Genomic DNA, 21,303 nt, shown 5'->3' on the forward strand with positions numbered 1-21,303 from the left:
CCCCCCACCCACCTTCTCTCTAAAACCTGTTTGTTGCTCAGAGTCCACAATCTCTCATGGTTCGTTTCTCCTTTCAATTTCCCCTAATTCACTTTTCCTTTCCTTCTCCCCATGTCCTCCGTGTTATTCCTTATGCTCCACAAGTAAGTGAAACCATATGATAATTGACTCTCTCTGCTTGACTTATTTCACTTAGCATAATCTCTTCCAGTCCCGTCCATGTTGCTACAAAAGTTGGGTATTCATCCTTTCTGATGGAGGCATAATACTCCATGGTGTATATGGACCACATCTTCCTTATCCATTCATCCGTTGAAGGGCATCTTGGTTCTCTCCATAGTTTGGCGACCGTGGCCATTGCTGCTATAAACATTGGGGTACAGATGGCCCTTCTTTTCACGACATCTGTGTCTTTGGGGTAAATACCCAGTAGCGCAATTGCAGGGTCGTAGGGAAGTTCTATTTTTAATTTCTTGAGGAATCTCCACACTGTTTTCCAAAGTGGCTGCACCAACTTGCATTCCCACCAACAGTGTAAGAGGGTTCCCCTTTCTCCACATCCTCTCCATCTGAGCTGCTTTTAACGCTTCGATGCAGGGTGCGGTTAGCCTCTCCTTTTAACGTGTGGCCCGTCGCTCAGCTAGAACGCCCGTGTGTTCATCGATGAGCAGCCTGCCCGCAGCCCACTGATGTCCGGTTTGTGCTCTCTTTCGTTCCAGTCTCCGGAAGCTTGAAGCTTTGCTGAATCCCGGGTGGGCACGCCAGCCTCTGAGGCCAGGACCGTCCTGCGGATGGCTGAGCGTCCTCTGGGGCCTGGCGACTCTGAGTGAGTAGGACTTGTGGTTGTCACTGCTGTGCTGCCCCCACCCCTGGGAGCTGTTGGCATAGACACCTCGGCTCATGTGCTGAATGGGAGCTGGGAAAACAGCGATGTGCCTTGTTGCCCCCACCTCTGCCTAATGAAACCTTAAGTGTGGTAACACGAACATTTTTCATTGTTTTCCTTTTTTTTTTTTTTCAAGTTTACCTTCATCAAAAAAAAAAAAAACATTTTTAAAGGTTTTGTTTGTTTATTTGAGAGAGAGAGCATGCAAGAGAGAGCACAAGCAGGGGGAGCGGCAGGCAGAGGCAGAGGAGAAGCAAGCTCCCCGCTGAACAGGGAGCCCAACACGGGGCTGGATCCCAGGATCCCGCGACCATGACCTGAGCCGAAGGCAGATGCTTAACCAACAGAGCCACTCAGGCACCCCATACGTTTACCTTCATTTTGTGGAGAAAGATGGGAAGGCGTGCAGGACATGCTTAGAAATACAGTAGGCTGTATTTCCTATGACCCTGTCTATCTCCCCTGTCAGACCTGCCAGGTCCCTTTCTGCTGCCCTGGTGTTCTGGGGGGTACTGTGTTGCCTCTGAGGCAGCCCCATTCCTGTCATAGAGGAGTGGCTCTCCCTGCAGTGCGGCCATCAGGGTCCCAGGATGTTTGAATATGTGTTTCCAGTTCTTTTGTGTATAAACCTAGGACTGGAATTGCTAGATCATGTTGTAATTTTGAAAACCAAACTGTTTTCCACAACTACTGTCTTATTTTACATTCTCACCAGCAGTATTTGAGGGTTCCGGTTTTCCTCATCCTTACCAACATTTGTTTGTTTGTTTGTTTGTTTTTAAGTTATGGCCAACCATATGGGTGTGAAGTGGTACATTACTGTGGTTTTGACTTTATTTCCCTTTGTCAAGCTAAGGATCGTCTCTATCACTAATGTGGTGAATGTTTTCTTTTTAAATCGAGAATTGGTGTTGGATTTTTGTCAGATACTTTTTTTTTTGCATCAATTAATACAATCGTGTATTTTTTTCTTCTTTAGTCTGTGTTACATTAATTGCTTTTCTCATGTTGAACCAACATTGCATTCCGGGAAGACATGTCACTTGGTCGTGGTGTATAATTCTTTGCATACATTGTTGGATCCTATTTGCTAATATTTTGGTGAGGATTTTTAAGGGTGTTCATGAGAGATACTGGTCCGTAGTTTTCTTGTAATTATCTGGTTTTGATGTTAGGGTCATACTGGCTTCATAATTCAGGAAGTATTCCTTTCTTTTCTTTTTTTTTTTAAGAGAGAGAGAGAGAGCCAATGAGTTCCCATGTGTGCATGCAAGGTAGAGAGCGGGGCACAGGGAGAGAATCTTAGGCAGACGACTCCTCACAGAATAAAGAGCCTGACATGGGGCTTGATCTTACAGCCCTGAGATCATGACCTGAGCCAACACAAAGAGCTGGACACTTAACCGGTTGAGCTACCCAGATGCCCCATCCCTTCCTTTTCTAATTTCTGAAGTAGATTATAGAAAATTGATATCCTACCTTCCTTAAATATTTGATAGACCTCATGACAGAAGTCATCTGGGCCCAGTGATTTTTTTTTTTAAAGATTTTATTTATTTATTTGACAGACAGAGATCACAAGTAGGCAGAGAGGCAGGCAGAGAGAGAGAGGGGGAAGCAGGCTCCCTGCCGAGCAGAGAGTCCAATGTCGGGCTTGATCCCAGGCCCCTGGGATCATGACTTGAGCCGAAGGCAGAGGCTTTAACCACTGAGCCACCCAGGCGCCCCTAGAGAAGGTTCTTAATTATTGATTTAATTTCTTTAATACAAATAATTGTTCCACTTTGCCTTTCTCCTTGTTTGAATTTGGTAGTTTATATCTTTTAAGAAATTGGCACATTTTATCTAAATTATCAAATTTGGAGGCATAGAGTTCTTTGTTGTATTCTTTCATTATCCCTTTAATGTCCATGGGATCAGTATTTCTTTCATTTCCCATATGAGTAATTTGTGTCTTCTCTCCTTTTTCTTGTTCAGCTTGGTCAGAACCCCCCAGAATTTTGGTGTGTTGATTTTTTTTTTCCTATCATCCTTCTATTTTCAGTTTCATTGATTTATGCTCTTTTGCTGTATTTCTTGTGCTTAATTTAGGCTTACACTTGTTCTTCATCTTGTTGCCTAAGGTAGAAGATTAGGTTACTGAATTTAGATCTTCTTTTCTAACAGATACATTTAATGTGATACATTTTTTTCTCTAAACACCACTTTTGCTACATTCTACAAATTTTGACCAATCCTATTTTCATTTAGTACAAAAAAATTCTAAAAATTTATTGATACTTCCTCATTGACCCATGTGTTATTTAGAATTGTGTTGCTAGATTTTTGGGTTATTTGGGGATTTTGTCTATCCTCCTGTTGATTTTTAATTCCATTCTAGTCTAAGGAAATTGTTTGTATAATTTCTATTTATTTTATTTTTTTAAAAAAGATTTTATGTATTTATTTAACAGACAGAGATCACAGACAGAGATCTGCCTGCAGAGAGGCAGGCAGAGAGAGAGGGAGTGGGATGCAGGCTCCCTGCTGCAGAGAGCCTGATGTGGGGCAGGATCCCAGGACCTGGGATCATGACCTGAGCTGAAGGCAGAGGCTTTAACCCACTGAGCCACCCAGGTGCCCCTTTGAAAAAATATTTTGCAAATTTTTTCCTTCTCCATTATTTCTTTTGACTCCTCTTGATATTCTAAGTACACATATGTTATATCTCTTGATATTGTCCCACAGCTTTTGGATGCTACTCCTAACCCCCGTTCCTTTTTTCTCTATGCACTTCATTTGGGAAAGTTTCTAATGATCTATCTTCAAGCTCACTGATTTCTTCCTCAGCCATCTTGAATCTACTGATGAGTATTCTTTATTTTCAAGGGCATTCTTCATTTCTGTTACAGGTTCTTTTCTTTTTTTTTTTCTTAAAGATTTTATTTATTTATTTGACAGACAGAGATCACAAGTAGGCAGAGCAGCAGGCAGAGAGAGAGGAAGGGAAGCAGGCTCCCTGCTGAGCAGAGAGCCCAATACGGGGCTCGATCTCAGGACCCCGAGCTGAAGGCAGAGGCTTTAACCCACTGAGCCATCCAGGCGCCCCCCCCTTTAAAAGTTTATTTATTCCAGAGAAAACAAGGGGAGGAGCAGAGGGAGACAGCTAAGTAGACTCCCAGTGGCGCATGTAGCCTGATGCAAGGCTCCATCTCAGGAATCTGAGATCATGACCTGAGCTAAAACCAAGAGTCAGATGCTCAACTGACAGAGCCACCTGCATGCTTCTACAGGTTCATTTAAAAAAAAAAAAAATTTTTTTTTTTTTTCCTAGCATCTGGGTGCTTGGGTGGTTCCATCAGTTAAGTGTCTGGCTCTTGATTTTAGCTCAGGTCATGATTTCAGGGTCGTGAGATCAAGCCCCGCAGTGGGCTTTGCACTGGGCATGGAGCCTGCTTAAGATTCTCCCTCTCCTCTTTCTTTCTCTCTCTCCTCTTCTCAAATAAATAAATAAAATCTAGCATCTCTTTTTGATTCTTAGACTTTCCATCCTTCTGTTTACATTACCAGTCTGTTCTTCCCTGTTGTCTGTCTTTCCCACTGGAAGCCTTAACATATTAATCATAGTTATTTTACTTTCCCAGTGTGATAATTTCAAAATCTACGTCATATCTGAATTTGGTCATAAGGCTTACGTTATTGGTTTTAAATGTGGGATTGAAAAGATAGATCTAGTTATATTTATATTCATATTTATTGATTGATCGATTTGGTTTTCATCATGCATTATAATTTGTTGAAAGCCAGGCATTTTCTGTTGGAAAACATGAACTGAGGTCATAAGCCTTTCATGTGATGGTTATGTGAATCTCATTAGGGGTTGGGGTGTCAGGTCTCCTGCAACTGTAGGTGCTGGAGGCATCAGAATCCTCCTTGGTTTTGTCTCCTCCCCCTTGACTTTGGCCTTCCCTTGGCCCTGCTGGGCAGGGACTCCTCAGCAATTTGAGCCATCACCCTCTGGTGTCCTACTGAAGTCTTGTGTCGTGGTGGAGAGGTGTGGGGCAGGGGAAGCACTCTGGAGTCCCAGGATAAACTCTCCATCTTTAGGTGGGCCTGTGTGGCTTCAGGTCTGGGAGTTTCTTCTTACTTTGCTCTTCCAGCCCCCTCAGGTGAGACAGGGAGGTCAGGGGACTGCCGTGAGCGGACCATCTTCCCACAGTGGCTCTGACACAAGGTTCTGGCTGAGTCTATCCCCCTGGACAGCAGACCTTTGTCATGGAGAACATTCTGGGTGTATTTCATCGTGGTTACTTCCTCCTCCCTCTGCCAGAGCCAAGAGATGTTTCTTGGTCCTTCAGATTTCAGGGGGCAGGCTGCAAGCTCTGTTCACTGAGGGGTCCAAGAAAAGTCCTTGGTGTTCAGTTTGTCCAGCTCTTTCTTATTGTAAAGATGCAGTGACCACTTCTAAGCTCTTTACAAATGGGAGCTGAAACCCAGCCCTTCCCCAGCTTCCGTTTTCCTCATGACTCTTGTCACCACCTGGGATTACATACTTTATTTGATAGTTCACTCATTTTTTTCCCTGTCTTCTTCATGAGAACATAAAACCTGGAAGATCAGAACTTCGTCAGTCTGTTCCCTCTCATCCCCAAACCTAGAACAGTGGCTCTTTCCAAGAGCTCTCATGGTGGCGCCGGGAGCCAGGCTCCCTGGGCAGCCAGGCAGCACAGAAGCAGGTGGCTTTTCTCCCGTCACTCCTAAATGGCCAGCTGTTTTGCCTTCTTGGTGTGGGTGAATCTCGCACCTCACCCTTCTCCCCCTACATTCCCAGTACTTTGTTTTTGGGATTGCCATTGTGGGCAGAATTGCCCCCGTGCTCCGCATCTTGCGGACGATCTGGCCACCAGCATCGGTTCTCATGAACCAATTTTTAAACCATCGCCATTGTTCTGCTCTTCATGCCGACTGTAAGAAACATTGTTTTCCTGATTCCGTCGGGGAAGGGGGAGAATAGGGATTCCAAAGACCAGGCTCTTGTAGTGCGCCAGTGTGGCCCCGCCTCTCACTCACTCCAGATAAGGTTGCTCCTGCTCCCTGTTAAGACATTTGCAGTAAAGTTAATTGACAGAAAGGGCAGTATCGGCCACTGATGTCTGGATAAAAGGAAGTTAGGAGAAAGGCGGATGTAACCAAGTTGGTGCTGTCAAGAACAAGATTCCAGCGGAGGGCGTTAGAACAATCTGACTGTCTTCGTGAAATGATTCTTGAATTGGGCAGCATGCGTGCAGTCGAGCAAGGAGAGGGGAGCTGAGGAGCTGTACAAAATTCAGGGTTTTTGTAGGAAGGAGGGTGGGGCAAGGAGAGAAGGGATTTTCTCTGGCCTGTGACCTTCCCCTAAGGGGAAGAGTAGGGAGTCTTATCATGCAGGTGATCTTACTTCCTCTGGGGGTGGAGAGGACCCTGTGACAGATGACTTCACAGATGCCAGTCAGAACATCCTTCACGGAGATGCCTGGGTGGCTCATTCATTAAGCAGCTGCCTTCTGCTCAGGTCATGATCCCAGGGTCCTGGGATTGAGTCCTATATCGGGCTCGTTGCTTGGCGGGGAGTCTGCTTCTCCTTCTGTCTGCCTCTCTCCCTGCTTGTGCGTGTGCACACGCTCTCACTCTCTATCTCTCTCTCTCTCTCTCTCTGACAAATAAATAAATAAAACTAAACAAAAAAAAAAAAAAAAAAAAAAAAGAACATTCCTCACAGACCGGGTAAGACTCCCATTCTTGCAGGAGGTGAAAACTTCCATTAGGTTAGATATTAAACCCCTCTTTGGTGACTTGGCCTAAGTGATGCCATTTTGGGCCTGCGGTTTTCTTTTTACACAATGCAGAGGCCCAGAGGCCAGGTCCTTCCACCTCTCTGGGGCCTCCGTGCCCTGGGATACAGGGTGGAAATGACTGGCAGTGATACACGGTGGCCTGTGCTGCTGTTGGGGATGTTTCCAGAAGAAGGCTACACTTGTGAGGTTGACCCAGGCCAGTGCTGAGCCGGTAGGGCCAACCGCCACGCTGTGGCACTGAGTGGGCCACGTCTGTGCCCGTGTTAGATGTGGGCGTCCTGCCCCACAGACGGACAGGGGCAACATTTTCAGTGGTTCTCCATGGGGTTTGAACCAAACCCTTCCAAAGTACGGATATGTCCCGCCCATGTGGAGTTTTCCAGTAGAGGACATCGGGGGAATTTCATTGGGGAAGGGTATGTTCAGGTCTCCTACCCAATGTGTGATAATGCTGGTGTCCGCCTGGGACATCAGAGCCTGATGCCACTACGCCCACTATGTTGAATTGCGTGCATTGGGTAAGAAATGAATGAGACGTTGCTTTATATTTACCCCACTGTCTCTCCGAACCCGCCCCACTGAACATGCAGGGAAGTCCTAGAGCTTTCTGTTGTTCTAGGGCAATAAAATGTTCCTCTGGTCACTTTCAGCCCTAGAATCTCATTTCAGTCATCAAATGAGGAATTGTAGAATCTCTGGAGTTTCATCCACGTGCCTGCAGCAGCCTGACCTGTCTCGGAAGCCGGCAGTGGAAGGAGGGCCGTGTGTGTATATGTGTGTGTGTGTGTGTGTGTGTGTGTGTGTGTGTGTGTGTGCGCGCGCGCTCTGCTCTCTTCTCTTGCTCTGTCCCTGTTAGCCAGGGTTGGGCCCCGAAAGGTGCAGTATCTGGGCAGTCTGACCTAAGAGAGGCTGTTGGGCATGCTTGGGGCCCAGTAGATGTTGAACTCTGAGCTGTCCTCTTGAGGGCCACTTGTGTGGCTTCCCCGAGATGCTGCTGCTGGGAACTCATAACTCATGCCTACGAAGCCTTGTTGGGCTGGTGCCGGGGACTGCTCCACCTGCTCCTGGCATTTGTGTCCCCATCCCTCACTACCCCTGGCTCCTTGGGCAGTGCCCTGGGCTGGCCGTGCCCCACACCCACGGGCAGCTGGCTGCTCTTCCCGAAGCAGCTTCTCTTCCTTTCTTGGTGGGGACAACTCTGGCCATGGCTTCCTGCCTGTGGATTTTCATAAGACTTATATGCCAGTCCCCTAGATGCAGGGGACACAGAGAAGTCCTTCCGAGGGTCTAGAAGCCCTGCTCCAGAGGTAAACAGAGCCCCCTGCCCCTCTTGACGATACGAAGCCCTCCAATAAAAGCTCTCCGCCGCCACCCTCCTGTGGGCCAGAGCACTGGGAAAACTGGCTGGGGGATGTGGTCAGGGGGCATCTGTCAATGGTGGTTGTGGCCATGCTTGTCACCTCTGCCGGTGCTCCCACAGCTGGTGACTTCCCAGGACAGAGAGCCCCAAGTCTGTCATCTGGAACTCCTGGACTTTTGCGGGGGCTGCAAATAGGAGGTTATGGTGAGGACAGAGAGTTAAAGGGCACCGTGAGTCAGAGGGCATCTCTTGCCTCCACTCAATAAAGCAGGATAGACGAGGAATGGTCTTGTGCCCTTGTCCCCTGCCCACCGAGACCTGGTGCTGCAGCCTTAGGTTCAAGCCATTGCCACACTGTGAGCAGGGCACTGCTGCTCCTTTAATAGGTGGCTGGAGAAACACTCTGATTTTGCAAAGCTGAAAGAAGGACTATTTCTAGAGTTTGTGGAGGGGGCTCCACCTGTTTTCAGGAGCGGCTTGACTCTATGAGGGTTCCAGAGGGGCTGTTTCCAGGAGTTGGGTGGCGTCTGAGGGTTAATTGTGATGTTGTTGTCTGCATTTGGCTTGGAGATGGGAAAGCTTTATGTTTATTCAAATAGCAGTTAATTTAAAATTACAATTTTAGTCTTAATTGTATGTATTTGGGGATCCCATTTAAGTCTCTGGAAATAATTGCAGAGTAATATTTTGGGAAGTTATATTAAAATGCACAGATGTTCGAGGAAAGAGAGGTCCCGGTGGGTGAGCCTCAGCCCTGACAGAGAGGGTGCCCAGGACAGCTTCCGCAGCAGGGGAAGAGGTGACCCCCTCCCCGAGTCCTCGGTCTGCCTCTGGACAAGGCTGTGGGTGAAGCCTCGTCAGACACAGCATCAACCAAATCCAGCCCTCCTCCTCCAGTTCAGTGCTATCAGATTCCACAAAGCAAAGGCTGTAGGGTCAGTGTCTCTGCTTCTGGGAGGCATCTGGGGGAAGGAAGGGGAGCAACCAAGGTGGGGAGAGCAGGAAGGGTAAAAGATATGGGGCAGATGCTTAAAACCCTGAGGGGGCTATGCAAGGCCAGGCTTCAGAGGTGGTGCTGGCAGAGGGGGGCTTCAGGTTCACCAGGACCTTCTGTTGAAGCCCCCTGGTGAGCTTGGTGGTGGGTCTGCACAGTGCAGGGTTGCTGGCTCCTGTGCCCAGGAGTCACATGCATGGGGAGTTGCTGACCCATGGTAGAGGGGTTGAAAATCTGAGGACAGCCCTCCCCAGAGGACGTCCTGGAGGAGCTCCGAGGGTCTCCTCTGCTCCTGCACAGGATGTGGGTGCTGGCTGGCCATGGAGCAGTCACGAGGGTGAGCTCTGGGGCTTGCCGACCTAGGGGGAGTGTCCCTGGGGGCCTCCCCTTTGTCCTTGTTGACTTTCAGGTGTCAGTCCTGGGGCGGTCCCTGAAGGCCCCCTTCACTCTGTGCCATCCTACAGAGCAGCTGGGCAGGGGCACGCTTTCCAGGTAGGAAACTGGGCCCTGCCAGTGTCTCTGTGCCCCTGGAGGCCTCTGCTATGAGACCTCTGGGCTTTACTCCCGGTGACAGTGACAAATGCTGGTTCGTGGCCCTTCCTGGCACAGGATTTACTCCACACAGGAAGGAACTATATCCCCCAAGATCCCATAAGCATCAACTGGACGGGTTTCTGTGGCTCCTCAGGAGCTTCTGGGCCCCAGGCCAGGCTGGGCTGGACCATAGTGTGTGGCATCTCATGAGCCTTGCCAAAGGCCATGGGGATGGGCAGGGACCAACGGGGGAGGGGCCGGAGGCTATACTTCCTGCAGGGAAGGGTGTGGGGAGACCCTCCTCCTTGCCTCTGGCAGTTGTGAGAGCAGGAAGTCCCTTCCACAGAGGAGCGCAGGCCCGTGAGGGGAGACTGGTGGGGGGATGGCGCAGTCACGTAGAAAACGCGCCCACATGCCCAGCTGGGGGTCTTCAGGGCTGGGGTGTGTCCTTGGCACCTGACCTGCCACTGGGACCACAAAGGGGCGCTGGAGTTTCCCCACAGGCTTGTTATCCCTCAGGGCAGAAAATGAAATGCCTCAGCTTCTCACAGGCCCCTTTGGCAGGATGGCGGGCTTTCTGGTGGCAGAGATGGAGGGCCCTCTGAATTGGGGGTTTGTCCCGGCTTGCCGGCAGAAGGGACCACAGCCTCAGTGGCCAGGCTCCCAATTTCAGTACTGGGCGGATGAAAGCCGGGTCTCTCCCAGCCTGCAAAGGGAATGAAAATGAAGGCCCTTCCCACGATGGTTCTGCCTCCTGAAAGAGAAGGATTAACAGTCGCTAAAGTGAGTACCAGCCCTGAACCCAACTTCAGCTGTTAGGATCTTACTGTTGGAAGCCACGTCGGCGAGCCTGCAGCTTACTGGTTTGAAGTCACGGCCATCGGTGGGGTCTGACGGGCTGTGTGGTCAGCCCCTGCAGCCGGCTGTGACCTCCAGGGCATCCTCTCCCCTGTGCATGGGCCAGTTCGGCTCTGTGTGGAACGGGGAGTAGGAACAGACACAGCTCTGGCCCTCAAGGAGCCCACAGTCTGGGATATGATGCTGGAGCCCAAGGAGGGGTGGCCCATGGTAGGCTGGAGCAAAGGGCACTGGGGAAGTTTCCAGGAAGATGTGATGATTCTCTGAGGCTGATAGGAGAAGATGGGTCCAGGAGAAGGAGAGATGGGGTGGCTCCCAGACAGAGAAAGCTGCCCATGTGTTGGGACAAGACAAGGGAGTGCACAGCTGTTGATGGCTGGTCCATAAAATGGAGGGAAGACAGTTCTGGATCGAAGAGACTGAGGCAGAGGAGAAGGGAACAGGCAGCTGGCCAGACCCCTGCAGCCTTGGAAACAGTTAAGGAGCTCGGATGGTGTCCCAGGGCAGTGGGGCCATTGTGGGGGAGGGGGTGGAGACCAGACCACGCTTGCCTTTTGTGATCTGAATGTGGGAGTAGATGTGGTGGCGGCAGTTGCCTCTAGGAGCTGTGTACACCTTTCCACAGTGGGGGACAGGGGTCCGTAATTGGCTCTGATTGGGCAAAACGGGTCTGCCTGCTGTGTAGACCTTATTCAGGAGGGCTGACAGCTAAATGCTAGTCTTTGCGAGATAACAAAGAGGGAAAAAAAGTCATCGTCCTCCGAGGCAGAGTGAAGGCTGACTGTGACCTATGAAGTCCCCAGGGCCCAGGTGGGTGTGGTTTCTCAGGCACCTGTGAAGGCTCTGCCTTGGCTGTGGCTTCTTTATTGCTGGGGCTGCTGGTGGTCACTTGTCCACCTCAGTGCTTTATCCTCAGAGCCATCTCCATTGCCATAGATGTTCGTAGTTCTAGAGGGACTACCGATGCTACACCTGGTGGCCTGGCCGCTCAGGGCTGTCGGCTCCGAGCTTTACTGTCAGAGAGTGAGGCCAGAAAAAGGAAAAACCATGTTTAAGCAAAGTGCACTGACCTGCCAGACCTACCCTGTGAAAGAGTAGCTTTATCCTGTAACGTTGGTTAGGACTAAGTTTGGCTGCATAAAACTGAAAAGGCAACGTAACAGTATCTTCAACAAGAAAGAAGTTAATGTTTCTCTCACTTAAAAGAAGCCCATAGGTGTGTAGCTTCATGGGAACTACTTGATGGACTTTTATGTCTTTTTGCTCTACTGTCTTCACACATGGATTTCGCTGCAAAGCATCTCATGGTCCAAGATGGTTGCAGGAGCTCCTTCCAAGCAGCAGAAGGAGAAAGGTTGGCAGAAGGGGCCCCTTCCAAGCTGAGTAAACTGCCTTTTAAGGATCTTTCCTAGGAGTCCCTGTTGCATTTCTTTATCTTTCTGGCCAGTCACTAGTTAACATGGCCCCAACTAGCTAAATGGAAGACTATGCAGTTCTGCTTAAAATCCAAGTTTTGTTGCCAAAGAAGAGAGTGGGGGTGGTTGCTGGGGAGGCTGTTCCCCCAGTCCCAGCCCCTTCCAGAAGCCTCTGCCCTATGGCATTGTTCTGCTCCAAAGCCAGACAGTCTGTTCGCTTGCCTTCTCTCTGCCTTGCCTTTCTCTGGCTCCTCTTTCTCAAGTGCTAGCTGGTGTCCACCAGGTGCTAGGCACTGGTGGCCAGAGATGAATATGTCAGAGAGGAATCGTGGGCCTTGTGGGCTGAACTTTGGCCTGCCCTGCTGCCCAGCTGCTGCTGCAGTTGGGTTCTGCAGGTGGCAGGGGAGGCAGGCTTCTGAATGGGATGGGAGCTGAAAATCTGGGCAGAATTCCGTCTGTACAGCTTGCCTCAGCTGTGTGTTCATAAGGTGAGGGCAGGACTTTGGTCCTCCTGGGGCACGGTGAGCACGGAACGGACAGCCGTGCGCTGCGCCCCACACGGGTCCTGGTACACTTGATAGAGCCATTGTTGTTCTTAGAAAAGACAAAAGCAGGGATTTTCCATGTGCCCCCCAGAGACTGAACTAGAAGTGGGGTAGATAGTTCCCCTATACCATTTTTCTTTGAATTTTTATTTGGTGGATAATTCCCTAAATCACAGGTCTCCTTAAAACAGAGCGAGAGCCCTGCACAGTGGCGTGAACCCTCAGGATCCCCTCCCGTTGTCTCATGGCCCTGCTGGCCTCTGAGCCCTGCCTTCCTTCACCTGCCTGCTGCAGCATGAGGAGGGTGTACAGCTCTGCCCGTTCCTTCAGTAATGCGCAGTCAGGGTGGGAATGGGGCGTTAGAACCTGCAGCGTAGGGTCCGAGTAAGTGGCTTTTAAATCACTGCTGGGGGATTCTAGGGCCCGCAGAGCTGAGGGCCAGAGCGTCAGCACCTCTGGGCACAGGCAGAGGTCGTCCGGGGGTTAGAGCCAGAGGGGTCAGCAGTTTGGGCAGTGGACAGTGGGGGCCGACGTTCAAGGTTGCTGTGCAGATCACAGTCGGGTGGAGTGCTGGCTGGAGGACCAGAGTCGACGGGGCCTTCTCCTTAGCCTCTGAAGTCTGTCTGGCTCAGGAGAGATGTAAAGTCTGCCCGAGGGGCAGCCCACACAGCAAGACTCAGACGGTCTCATCGAGCGCGCTTGTCCCTGGTGAGGGACCCCGACTTATCCAAGAGAAGAGGCTTGTTCATTTCTGTTTTGCTTAATGTTAGGCTGTGTTGGTTCACATGGTTTGTTCGCCATTCGTCATTGCCGCAGAGGCCGTCTCCGTTAACCGGACACAGGACTCGGCCGAACTGCTGTTCCCGAGCCTGAATGTGAAACAGAGAGTGTGCGTTCCGAGGAGTTTCTGACGTCCTGATTTTGTCTTATTGCCTGCTGATTTGATTCCTTGTAGAGGAATGAAGGTTTGTGGCCTACCAGAAATTTCTTCCTCAGGAGATGTGTTTCAATCTGGTTGAAAATAGATACAGAATTTGGTTTTGCAGGGATCCTGGCGTCTCCAGTAGCTGCAGGGGTGGGTCTGTCGGAGGAGTGGGGAGCCTCCCGGGGTGTGCGACGTTTGATCATTTTGCATTTGCTCTTCCAGCTTTGCTCTCTGCCTCTCTTTCTGCCAGGCCTCGTCTACATTTTATTTTTCGAGGAGGAGGTTTTGAGTAGAAGCTGTAGGGCTCATGGTCTCCTGCTTGCTGCCGTGTGACCTTGCAAACCAGCTGTACTGGGACTTGTGGGCTCCCTGCCCACCCCAGGACATAACCCCGTAGGCAGGAAAGCATCCTTGCGGAGCGTGTGTGGACAGGGTGAGTGGCCAGCTCCGTGCAGGAGGCCAGCTTATTCCCCGGGAGTCATCGACAGCTCTAGTGGAGAGATCATGACGCCCATGCATTAGGCCCTGGCTGGGTGCCTGGTTTCTCTGTGTTCCTCTCCATGGATCAGATCTCCCACAGAGGACAGAGGGGGCTCAGACAGTGGGCTGGAAATGGCCCCTGGGTGGGGCCCCTGGGCTCTCTAACTGGGCCGTGCCATCCAGGAATGGACAGTTAGACCCTAAAGAAAGTGAAAGGGAAGCAGAGGATCCTGGACAGGGTGCAAGTTGGGAGATCTGCTGAAGGTGGGTGAGAACAGATGTGCGGGGAGACAGGGGCTCTGAGAGAGCAGAGAGGGAACGCTGGGGCCAGAAGCAGAGATGGGGCTTGACTCATCTTTTTGGTGACTGTGTGCCCCCTGGGAACCCTGTGCCTCTTTGAGCCTCAGTGTCCCCTCCTTCCAATCTGTGAGATGAGCACAGTGGAAATCTGCTTATGCAGGGAGAGAAAGCAGTTGACAAACAGCACAGCACTGTTTAGATCTTCCTGGCTCTACCTCCACAGGCAGAGCCAGGAAGATCCTGTATAAGACCCAGGCCTGCCTTGTCCTGGGGGGACAGTGTCCTGCCAGCAGGGGCAGCAGAGGCATTGCCACAGCAAGGGGCTCTGGGGGTGGCCTGGGACACAGGGCACTTCCTGTCTCTTTCCCCATCCCTGTGGGCTTGGGGATGTCCAAGGATGTGTGGTCACGTTAGGAGCTTTTCTCCCTGGGAGAGCAACCCCTCCTGGCGATTTTGCCCTGGCTGAATTCACGCATCGCTGAATGTGTTCGGAGTGTGGCCATGGTCACAGCTGGCAGGGTCAGATGGAGGGTGGCTGCTCTGGGAGGGCAGGGCCCAGAGGTCGGAGTCAGGGGGTCTCACTCTCCAACCCAGCTTCTTCCTGGCAGTGAGAAATATCCCGTCACTGAATCGCTTTTGCCCCTTCCTACAGCACACACAGCTGACTGCTGTCATTTCTCGTACTTTCCATCTCGGATCTTTTATTGGGAACTTACCCAAACCTGTATTTCTTGTCTTTGGTTCTGTGCTTTATTAAAGGTGTTGGATGTTACTGTTGTTTTCTGTGATTTTTATTCTGTTGTTTTTCTTGTAAGGAGCTTGTTAGGTGTCCTCTGAGAGCTGGATGCCAAGGCAGGATTAAATATGTGTGGATTTTATTGGGGAAGTGCCTTGGGAGCCTGGGTGGGCATGGGGAGCCATCAGACAAGAAAGAGAGGTGGGTGGAAGCTTCCAGGCGTCCGTCCAAGGAGGGCAGAACTACCTGGATTCGCTTTGCATGGACAGTGCTGCTGTGGGAGTCCTGTGCCTCCCGGGGCAGGGTCTGCATGAGTGGCCTCACTGTGCTCAGCCTGTCAGAGGAGAAGGGGTTGCCTGTGCAGACACTGCTATGGCATCTCAAGGTTACGGAGCCAGTCCCTGAAATGCTGCAGATTTTGACGGATAGCCATTTTGCTTCGCAGTTTGCTTTGTCTTCTTGTGGGAGGCAGTGTGGTGCAGTGGTTAGGAGCAGGGCTCTGGAGCCACATGGTCAGGGTTCAGATCTTAATAGTGTGCCCCCTATCGGCGGTATCCCCCTACCAGGGCAAGTTACATGTCTATGCTGTGCCTCAGTTTCTTCATCTGTAGAATGGACGTGGACCTGGGACAGGGAGGATGCCTGATTGCACAGTGCTGCAGTGAAGGCAGTTCCGGAGTGGGGCCTGGCCAGCTGGCACCCCGGGGGGCTCAGGAATCGTTCCTCAGATGCCTTGGTTGTAAAGCCTTTTGGCCATCCTTATGCAGATTCATGGGAGGAGCATGAATAAACTGGTATTTCCTGGGGTGGTGGCTGGTCCTGGAGCCAGTCCAGAGTTTCCCCGCTGTCTTTGTCTCTCCTCCTCCTGTCCCCGGTCAGACCCCGGACGCGGGTGGCTCCTCCTCTAGTAAGTGACTTGAGAGGTGACCTCACCCCCAAGACCGGCATGATCTTCTGGTGAAGAGACCCGATGTGCAGACCAGAAGGACAGGTCCACGTGTGCAGCCGCTCCCTCTTCCCACGAGGCTTTCCCTGCGAAGAGAGGGTGAACGCCAGGCTCGGGTCCCCCTCGGCCGTCGTGGGGCAGCCCGTGGGCGACCGCGGTGCCAACTGGGGCTTCTGTCGGAGCATCTCTGCGATGTGTTCCACCATCTAATTTGTAAATGCTGTGACTCACCCAAAATTACAGAGCCGCGCTAATATGGAATCAAGACTTTTTAGATTTCCCTTTCCCTTGTGCAATCCCTTGAGTCCGGGGAAAGTTCAGCTCAGAAGGAGAGGGTCCTCTAAGCAAGGCGTCAGGCGTGTTTGAGGCCTTGCCGGTTTCTGCCTGGTCGGTTAGGTGAGCCCTCGGGACCTTACACGGAAGGCCTGTTTCCTGTCTCTGTGAGTCATGTTCCGCGCCTGGCAGCCCCTCCTGCTCTGAGGTGGAGGTGGTCCTGGAGCCACGGTGGCGGGAGTGGGGGCGGAGCCTTCTGTAGCTTACCCGCTGCGGTCTGGTCCAGTGACCTCGGGGGGTTGGACAGGTGGGGGCCTGCACAAACTACGTGATGAGCAGCAGCTGTCCGTGTCACCCCCATTCGTACACAGCCCCTTCAGACTCCGAGAGAGCATTAGTCTTGCAAACGCTTACAAGGAGACCTTCTTGGCATAGGTGGTCTCGTCTGATGGGTGAGGAGACAGAGGCTCAGCGCGGGGCTCTCAGTGCCGTCTCGGGAGGTGAGAGCTCAGAGCTGCAAACACCCCTAGAGTGTCCATCGGGCAGAGGTAAGCTTGTCGCTCAGCACTCCTGTGAGGCTGCTGCTTACCTGAGTCTGAGCCGGGGGCTCCTTCTCTGCAGGGTGCCTTCTTCACCCCCACTGTCGTGGTTAGGGATGCCCTGAGCTCCACTCCCCTCACTTCCCATTCTAGACCAAATACCCGTAGGCTCTTTAGGGATCCCAGACAGCCCCCTACTAAGCTGGCCTCAGACGGCTGCCTGGGGAGGTACGGGGGTGGCCCCTGAGGGTACGCAGCTGGGAGTACCCCTCTGCTCCCTCCGTCTGCAGCTAGGGCTCCCCTTCCCCACCATCTTCACTGCTTCTCCAGGATGTCCAGACCAGCCTCCTACCCTAACCCTTCCATGCTTCCCCCTCCTACCGGCTCTCCACCCTGCAGCCAAGCAATCTTTTCAATAAGCGTAGCTGACCGCTGCCCTCAGCTGACCGTTGCCCTCAGGATTAAGGGCAAACCCTTTGTCAACAGCGTGCATGAGCCTGGCTCCCCTCCTCACCCTACCTCTTGCCACCCTTCTCCATCTAGACCTCAGCCCCAGCAGGAGGCTTTCTCTGGTCCTCCTTGAATTTTCCCGCAGGCCCTCCCTGAAGCTGTGCCTTCCGCCTGGGATGCCTCCGCATGTCCTCCTCACTGGTCTTTCTCTTCCGTATGCGGCGTCTACTCCTTCCTGGGAGGCCTTCCCAGCCTTGAAGATCTGGGGGTACTTTATGAAAATCTCACCTTGCAGAATAAAGGGAGATAGGGACGTTTTCAGTGTGTGTTTATGGACGCCAGTGGCTAGAAATCATAAAGTAATGATCTGGACTCAGGGATTTTTGTTGTGTTGCTTTCCCAAGAATATTGATGGAGGCAGAGAGTGTGCCCAAGAGGGCAGCCTTTTATTTAAAGACCATCTTAAATAGAGCCGTGATCAAGGGAAGGATTCTGGCCCTATGGCCTGAGGGAGGTGGGAGAGGTTTTCACCTAACAAGGCTGTTGGGCTGTGGGGGCCACACTTGGTGTGATTTGTTGAAGCAGGTAGATAATGAGTTTATCACTGTGATGCAAATGGAAAGACGCACTTCACAGGGTGCCTGCCTGCTTTCCTCCTCATGAGCTTTGCTTGTGTAGGAAAAGCCACTGACATGTTTGCCTGTTTCGTGTGTGTTGAGTTTGAGGAGTTCATTATAGATCCTGGATATCAACCTTTTGTCTGTACTGTCATTTGCAAATATCTTCTCCCATTCCGTGGGTTGCCTCTTTGTTTTTTTGACTGTTTCCTTGGTTGTGCAGAAGCTTTTGATTTTTTGGAGAGCAGTGTAGAGATTCCTCAAGAAATTAAAAATAGAATTTCCCTATGACCCTGCAATTGCACTCCTGGGTATTTACCCCAGAGATATAGATGTCGTGAAAAGAAGGGCCATCTGTACCCCAATGTTTATAGCAGCAATGGCCACGGTCGCCAAACTATGGAAAGAACCAAGATGCCCTTCAACAGACGAATGGATAAGGAAGATGTGGTCTATGTACTCCAATACTCCATACTCCAGTATGTGGTCAATACTCCAATACTATGGAGTATTTTGCCTCCATCAGAAAGGATGAATACCAAACTTTGTAGCAACATGGACAGGACTGGAAGAGATTATGCTGAGTGAAATAAGTCAAGCAGAGAGAGTCAATTATCATATGGTTTCACTTATTTGTGGAGCATAACAAATAGCATGGAGGACATGGGGAGATGGAGAGGAGAAGGGAATTTGGGTAAATTGGAAGGGGAGGTGAACCATGAGAGACTATGGACTCTGAAAAACAATCTGAGGGGTTTGAAGTGGCGGGGGAGGTGGGAGGTTGGGGGAACCAGGTGGTGGGTATTATAGAGGACACGGATTGCATGGAACACTGGGTGTGGTGCAAAAATAATGAATACTGTTTTTCTGAAAATAAGTAAATCAATTTAATAAAAAAAAAAAAAAAGGTAAAGCCACTGACGATCTTGGTTTTGTTGCAAATAGGATTCCAGTTGAAAGGGAGTGTCCTGGTCCCTTAAAGACATCTACACCCTAGTCCTGAACGCCTGTCCATCTGTCACTTTACATGGCAAAAGGGACTTCACAGATGGGATAGATACCGGGAGGAATCCTGGCTTATCCAGGGAGGCCCGATGCTATCATGGGGTCCTTGTTCGAGAGGCTAGAAGAGTCAGAGGAGAGGTGAGGGGGTGATGGGCCAGTGGTCACAGAGATTGGAGTGACGGGCTTTGGAGATGGAAGAAGGGGCCACAAGCCGAGGAGTGCAGACACCTTCTAGAAGTTGGAAAAGGCAAAGGAACAGAGTCTCCCTGTGGCTTCCACCTGGTGAGACCCTTGTGAGACCGCAGATTTGTGTCATTTTAAGTCACTAAATTTGCGATATTTCCTTACAGCAGCCACAAGAAACTAAGAAAGACCCCTGGCTGACCTTTAAAGAGGCGTCAAGGTTGGCCAGTAGTCCTGTCCCTGTGGTGGGCTCTCATTTTGCTGAAGTCCTGACGACCTTGTCCTGCTGTTTTTAAGTGACCAGAGCCTATTTGGGGCACCAGAGCTCCCTTGCCCTGCCTGGGAATGCTCGTACCTTTTGGGAGGTGAATGTTCTGCCTGCTGCTCTTTCTGGAAGGACCCACACTGGGCCATTCGTGGGAAACAGCTGGTGAAAAGAAAGGCAGCTCCCTTCGGGGATGATGAGCAAGGCTAGCACCTGAGCTCGGCTTACCTCTGGGTATCTGAGGTGTATGTATCGACCGCATGCCAGCCGTATGCGACTGTCCGTCCTTGTGGGCACAGCCAGGTGTGTGTGCAGGTAGGCAGGGAGGACCGAGCTGTTCTCGGTTCTCAGGGGGGCAGTGCCTTCTCTCTGCTTATTCCGGAGGCAGAGCTATCAGGAGGTGGCCATCACTCTCCTGTCCTGGCCTGCCACCAGCCCCGGGTCTCTTGGGCTGCCTCTCAGCCTTGGGGGTGTGGTGGCTGCCCTCAGCCTGGGCTCTGCAGGCTTCTTTGTTTCTTCTGACCTGCCCCACGACTGTGGCTGCGGAGCGAGGGGCCTGGTAGCCTGGGCCCTGGCCATCAAGTTTGGAAAGGCTTGGCTGCACGGCTGCCGTGGTACCAGACCCCCAGCCCCGTGTCATCATCGAATGAGCCTTAAACCCAGAGCTGCTTGAGCCTCAAACGTGTGCCTCCAGAGATTAAGAAAGCTCCGTGGTAAATACTGCTCAGAGCTAATGATGGATTTATTATTCGGTAACTAGGATTATACTCTAGTCTGTTTATGGGTTTTTCCTCTAAATTGCTGATGTTAGAAGTGGAGACGTTCGACGCTGATTAACGTTCGATGCTTGTTTCCAGATTTGCTTTCAGGCAACTTATTTATAAATATCGTAGCTTTTCAGGGCTCACGCGCAAATTTCAAGGATGATTAGCATGATGAGATGCGTGACCAAACCGGGATGCTGGAGAGCCCCGTTCTCCATAGAGGGGCTTGGAAATCTGGGTCCTTGCACCATTGCGAAAGGGGACATTTGCATATGTGGATTCATTTGATTTTTCAAAACAGCCCGTGAAGGAGTAGTTGGTACAGAAGAGGAGAGCCCAGGGCTCACAGAATCAGTTTTTTCGGGGATCCCACTCGAAAGAGGGGGCGCTGGCCCTTGTGCCGAGTTTGGTGCTCCTTCTGTCTTTTGAACTCGTCCAGTATGTACATCTCATTTCTTTGCCATGCTGGCTACTTCTCTTTCCTCCCATCGCCCCGAGATCCCTGTTCCCTTTGACCCGTGGGGATTCTGAGTAGTTTTGAAAAAAGCACTCACATTTTTGGACCCTAAGATTGAAGAAAAGCCCTCCCCCCTTTTCTTTTCTAAGGGTTTTGGTGTGACGTTCATTCTTCCTGCCCTATGTACCTTCAGCATTGGGCAGAGGAGAGGAAACTGTCTGTCGGAGAGCAGGGGGTTCCCGGTTTTGTCCTTCCAGGCTCCTAACTGCCAGCAGCCCCACTTGAATCAGTTTACCAGCAGCCGCTTCCGCCGACGCCCGTGCCCAGGGAGCGTGAATAATCATTTCCCTTTTCTCATTTCTGTCCCGTGTCCTGTGCTGGTGCCTACAGGCTGTAGCCTGTGATTTTGGTTCTTGGAGGGGCTCATGGCACATTTGAGGATGTTCACTTCAAACCAGCAGAGGGTGGAACGATAGGGAAATGTCCCAAGTTACGGGAGGGTCCCGAGTCCCCTCTGTGTTGTGCAGTTGCAGGCACGCAGCAGGTGCTTAGTAAATACTGGGGGAGGTGTGGCGGGGTGGGCAGGAGGTTGGCCTGGGCAGGGGCGGATAAGGTCCCAGGCTGCGGAGAGCATGTGTCACCTGGCGGTAGCCAGCAAGTCCACTTTTTAACGCTGTTGCCCAAAGTGTCTGCCTGCGAAATGGCACGGATTTGGCTTTCGTCTGTCTTGCGAGTTTGGTTTCTTGTTCAAGTGAGGAGAACAGAGGAAGAAGGGAAGAGAGGGAGTGTAGGCTGAGCGGCGTGCAGGCCGGTAAAGCTGCCCTCCTTTGCATGGCTGCGTACTGACCGCCGTGTCCGGGAACCATCCCCAGAGCTGCCACGCCCGCAAAGCAGGATGGGCCTGGTGGGTGTGTGCCGGTGTGTGTGCCTGTGCATGCACCAGGCACAGAGAACAGAG

The 21,303-nt window shown here is 51.4% G+C and overlaps 1 protein-coding gene across 2 annotated transcripts in view; it reads left to right on the forward strand.

Annotated features, from left to right (window-relative positions):
• Positions 1-719: 719 nt before the first annotated feature.
• APBA2 (amyloid beta precursor protein binding family A member 2) overlaps positions 720-21,303 on the forward strand; it is a 197,344-nt gene continuing 176,760 nt past the window's right edge. For both annotated transcript variants that reach the window (XM_044231804.1, XM_044231806.1), the window contains exon 1: positions 720-826. The gene's annotated coding sequence lies outside the window, so the exon portion shown is untranslated. The remainder of the gene's footprint in view (positions 827-21,303) is intronic.

The sequence above is a fragment of the Neovison vison genome, chromosome 13 (genome assembly GCF_020171115.1).
Source record: "Neovison vison isolate M4711 chromosome 13, ASM_NN_V1, whole genome shotgun sequence".
Lineage (NCBI taxonomy): Eukaryota > Metazoa > Chordata > Mammalia > Carnivora > Mustelidae > Neogale > Neogale vison.